The following is a 5,461-nucleotide window of genomic DNA, read 5'->3' on the forward strand; positions in this document are numbered from 1 at the left end:
TTTTTTTTTACAGAAATTTATTTGCATGATTTCTTGGGCATAAAATCCATAATGCATGATTTGCATGTTTTGTTAACTGAAATAGGTAAGGTCACAATACAGTATTTTCATATGAAAATTTTTATTTTTTTGCATACAAAGAGAAGTGAATTTTGTATTCCAAACACCCATAGTAATTCCCCTCACTTAGAAAAAGAGGCTCATTTATCTGATCTTCCTGAGGTTTGGTCTTTACTTTTTAGCTCTGAAGCTCATTTGGAGTATTTTAAGAGTGCTGTAAATTACACCGTAATTTATCATGATGTGAGGAACGAGGATCATGCCAGTGTTCACAGGTTTTATCCTCAGTCTGCAGCTTTGTCCGCTGGTTGAATGGATCGGTGTCTCAGGCGAGAGTTACATCATCACACATTCACACACCTTGAGAGGATGCTGAATGTGTTAGTGGTCATACGAATGAAGTATAAACGAGATGGGTGAATCATATTGATTCTACATGTACTGTTTGTCTTCTGTGTTGCAGTGTAAAAGCTGATCTTTTCTTCTCTTCGGTTGGGTTTCTACTAGAGCTTGTATCTATGCAACAGGAGGACTTAAACTATTACATAATGTAGCTAACGTCTCTGAACTCCTAAGAGAGAAAGAGGAAACTACAATAAGGGTAAACTAGACGAACTCGTTAGAAACTAAACAACTGCCTGCCTTAACTGTTCCTTGAAGCCCCATAATGCCTGATGAGATTACTATTTATTATAGTTTATAGTTCTCGGCAAACTAATGTCATTAGGCTGAGCAGTTGCTATGGTGACGGTGTGTGAATGGGCTCTGTGGATGATGTAAGCTGACACCTGTTGGGCTTCTCCTGAAGAGGGCAGTGTAAATACATGTAACATTCAAGCTGTTCTCACAAAACATGCCGAGTTACTATGTTTGATGTTTGTTTAGCTCCGTTTGATTTGTTCTGTAGGTTTTCATTTTTTATTTTTTTAAACTTCTTAATGAACTACTTTAGCTACTGTTTGGTCCATCAGCATTATGAACATTGCAAGCTTGTTTTCTGTCCTCTCTCAGTGTCTGGCTGATTAAAGTGTAATGGCACAGCATTGGTTCTGTGGGGGTATGGCATTGGGTCAGATGGCACACGGGGCAGCAGATGTGTTTATTCAGGCGTGACACTCACTCTGACGGAAAAGGATAGACACAAGGGATGACCATTTACTCTCGTTACCATTGTATCTGCTGTATACTACAGTTTTTTACTCTCTATTGCTTGTACACACAAAAACATGTTTACAGGTTACGGAGTTAATCTCTAGCAGCAATTATATAATTTACAAAACTGGTGATATAAAGTATGATAGACTGCATGTTGTTGTTGTTTTTTTCATAACATTTTTACTTCCTTTTAGGTTTGCGGGATTTAATCAAATTTTATTGTCAATTATGGTTTTGGCTTCCAACGATTATGAAACAGGATAATTGAGATAAAACTATTATTGTGCCACATTCTGTTTTGCAAAATCAATCAATCGGTTTGCTTGTTTCATCTTGTGTTATAAATCCAGAGCACCCTTTTCCTTTACAACAGTGCACTTTCATCCTTCCCTAAAAGCCCAAACTCACTGTGGCATGTTTAGTAAAGCAATAAGCCCCAAGAAGCCGTGGTTTACAGTGAATTTATAACAGCTAAGGGGTGTTGTTAGGCACGATGTGAAGCAGAGTGCCTAAAACCCCCTTAACTGTTATAAATTCACTGTAAACCACGGCTTCACGGGGCTTATTGCTTTTATAAAACAGTTAATCCATATACGTAGTAAGGTTTCACACAATAAAACGGAGCAAATAAAGTGTAATGATATTAATAAAAACGGTATTCTTCCACCAATCAATGTAGTTCCTCAGAAACAGTTGTGGTTGCAACAAAGTGGTTGCCGAGCAACACACAAATGTAAACAAAGGTGTATATGTTTGTCGAGTAATTTACAACGGCTTCGAACGTGGCTCAGCCAATCAGAATCAAGGACCGGAGCTATCCGTTTTATAATTCAGCTTTAACCATTTTGATTTTTATTTTTTTATATTTATACACATTTATATAATATTTATTATATATTATGTTGTATTTTATTTTATAATCATTTAATCACATTTTTTAATCCACTGTTTGTTTAAAAAAAAACACAATTTTTTTTATTTTATTTTTTTGTTTGTTTTTTTAAGTCGTCCTCTGTTGGTGCTGTAGAGTGAGGTGACCGGTACAATGCTGTGTATTTTAGCATGAAAATTGTATGGTATTGATTTTGGTAGCCAGGATCAGAATTTCTATCAGGGCTATGTAGTCTTTCAGCCACAGCCAAAAGCATTTTTTAGTCTTCGTTCTTGATAACTATTGCATCAACTAATGTTAACAAATTGAACATTGTTGTGTTGCCAAGTATCCTTGGCTCAGTATACATTTTTGTGAGAAAATAGAGGACAGGATTGTGGAGATACACGCTGCCCTCTGTGGGTCATGAGGAGTATTGCGTTCTCTTTTAACATCACTTTTTCATAGTTGTCAGACAGTGAAGAGACAGAACTGGCATTTTAACATCTGAGATCCAAAACCCTCTGCCTCTCTCATCTCTGAAAGCGTAGCAGATTTGGAGCATCCTCAACTGCTGCTGTGGCAGGATACACCTGCTGCTTGATGTGGCCGCTCTCAAGCACACGCGCTTGCACACAGTTACACTGATCAGGGGTGTGTTCCAGCGCTGGGGTGTACACGCGTGGGCCGCTGCACAGGGGGCTTTCTTTACACACTGCAATCGCAGGGAAATCCTTGTTCCCCTTCACCCACTCTCTCATCCATCAGAAACTCAGGTGCATCCTGGGACGAGGTTACACCGTCTGAAATGTCAAGGGTTAACCTGTGTTTCTGGGTTATGCTCATAGGTTTATAAACGGTTGGTATGTTCAAAGATCAGGGAAGAATCTCACTGTCACTTAGACATCAACATCATTATGCAGGTTTCTTCATCTTCATGTGCTTGGGAACCTCGTGGCTTTTGTAGCAGTTCACATGCTTTTTGTCAGTTTTTATAGTTCAAACATTGTGCATCACAGAATGTGATATGATTTCATTAGGTACGAAAGAAATGATGGAATAAGATTTAATGATGGTGGTTTGTGTTAAATTGTTTTAAAGGCCTGTTTCCATCAGGGGTCGTGATAATTACAGTGTAAGTGTATTCAGACCCCTTCATTTTTTTTCACAATAATCTTCACTCCATACACCATAATATCAAAGTATTTTGTGTAGTGTCAAAGATGTGTAATAAGTATTCAGACCCTGCAATGTCATAGGCCTATATATATATATATATATATATATATATAATTGCTATTATTATGTATATAATTGTATATCAATAATTATAATTTATTATTATTTGTTATTTATATATATATAAAAAAAAAAATTTGTTGCAAAGAACAGGAGCAGGTTCACGTACACAGTTTCATCTCTATTGTGCTGTTCTTATCTCTGACTGTCAGAATTGTTGCATGATGCTAATGATCCAAGATGACCTATTTCACAAACCATTTGTCTTGCATTGTTGTTGAATTGCAAAGTGCACAATCTGATATAATCTAGGTCAAGTTTACTTTGCCTGTAGCTTTACAAGTGTAGTGTGATGCTGTGAACACTCCAGTGCTTACAAATCAGGTTATAACTAACAGTGAATATGTGAATGACAGTGGTATTTGTCTATAGATTGACACTATCTAAGCCTTCCTTCATGTGTTTAGTGAATTCAGGGTCAGTTTTCTGTGCCTAATCAGACATCAACAGTATCAGGCATGGTTGTGGATGTTTATCTAACGCAGATGACTGGGAGTGAAGCCAGTAAGAGCGGCATCATTCTGTGAGAGCTGGGAATGAGATTATACCCTTCACGCTTACTTACTCGCTCTCTCTGTCATCTCCCCTCCCTCTGACTCATTTAATGCTCAGCTGTCCTGTGGTGCTCACAGTGACCCATCATTCCCTGCTCGATGATTTCTTCTCTGTCCCACTCCTTCAGTTCACATCTGTCAGAGTAGAGCACACGCATGTTGGTTTTTTTTTTACCCTTGAGTTTGAACCAGAGTTTAGTTGCTTTCGCGCAATGTTGTTGTTCTGACAGTATGTTTGCAGAATGTTTTTGTCATTGATGTGAAAGCTGTTTCTAGTGTACAATATGAACATTAGAGATAGAGTAAAGTGTTTGTTTGATAGTAACATGAAGTAAACTAAATCGAACAGTAACAAAAAAAGCTTGCAAGGTTCATGAAGTGATCTCTCTTGAGATACTTAAGTAGATATCAATGGAAGCCTGTTTCCACCACTGAATAAAAAAATAAATTAATTGCAAGTTTTTATCTCACAGTTCTGCAATTCTGAGTTTATATCTATTCTGGGAAAAAAAGCCAGAACTTGGAGATAAGGTCTCTAGTTTTATTTTACGATGTTTTACCTTGATAAATTACCTTGTTTTATTTATTTTTTATTCAGTTGTGGAAATGGTTTTTCATATATATCTGTATATTCTGCTTAATTTCTGCATTATGTCTGTGAAATAATCTGTACTCATCAGTTTTAGACATACAAATTGGGCATGTTTGCCATTCAGGAGCAGGAGAGCATTAACGCATGGGCTTCAAGGGGCTGAAGCCCAGGGGCCTACACTGGGGAGTAGGGCTGAAACGATTAGTCGACATTATCGACAACATCGACAATAAAAAAAATTGTCAACAAATATTTTTGTTGTCGAGTAGTCGTTTGATCTCATATGACCTATTGTAAGAGCCTGCAATAACGCGGTTTGACCAGTGTGGCACTGTAGCGCAAGACTGCAGTTCAGCTCTCCTGATGCATTTCAAGAGAAGAAGACACAGCGCTTCAGTTCAGAGTAAACGCAGCCAAACTTGAGGCAGCTGAGCGTTGTTTGGATGAATATGTAAATATATACTGCGCGCTTTCCTCTCAATAACAAAATAAACACATCAAAAACGCATCTGATTTAGAGCCCGACCGATATATCATTTAGCCGATATTATCGGCCGATATGAGCCTGTCGCCGATATATCGGTATCGGCGAATATGCCGCCGATATGAATGCTTCTGAATGGTGTAATTAATGGTGTAATTACTTAGTTTGTCCATCAGAGCCGCTGCTTCAAATTATCCGCCCGCCACCCACCCAAATGATTCAAATGATTTTTAACGGTCACTTTGTCGCGTCCTGTTGCGGCGCGGACACGGTGTCAGCATAGTTTGTCAGTACAGTCAGTAACCTAGCAGATTGAAAAGTTAGTATCTTTCTGCAGTGCGGTGGTGGTTTGAGTCTGTTAAATGATGATTTAACGCTACGTTGTCACCTAGTTGGAGAGACTCAATGCTCAGTAAATAAACAACAATGTCCCCGTCTTTTACTCT

General features: G+C 38.1%; 1 protein-coding gene across 2 annotated transcripts in view; it reads left to right on the forward strand.

The window, feature by feature from the left end:
• The window catches only part of LOC107705728 (protein NDRG3-like), a 78,806-nt gene that overhangs the window by 45,033 nt on the left and 28,312 nt on the right, over positions 1–5,461 (forward strand). The window lies entirely within an intron of this gene.

Source organism: Sinocyclocheilus rhinocerous, unplaced genomic scaffold (genome assembly GCF_001515625.1).
Source record: "Sinocyclocheilus rhinocerous isolate Xijiao unplaced genomic scaffold, SAMN03320098_v1.1 scaffold263, whole genome shotgun sequence".
In the NCBI taxonomy this organism is placed as follows: domain Eukaryota; kingdom Metazoa; phylum Chordata; class Actinopteri; order Cypriniformes; family Cyprinidae; genus Sinocyclocheilus; species Sinocyclocheilus rhinocerous.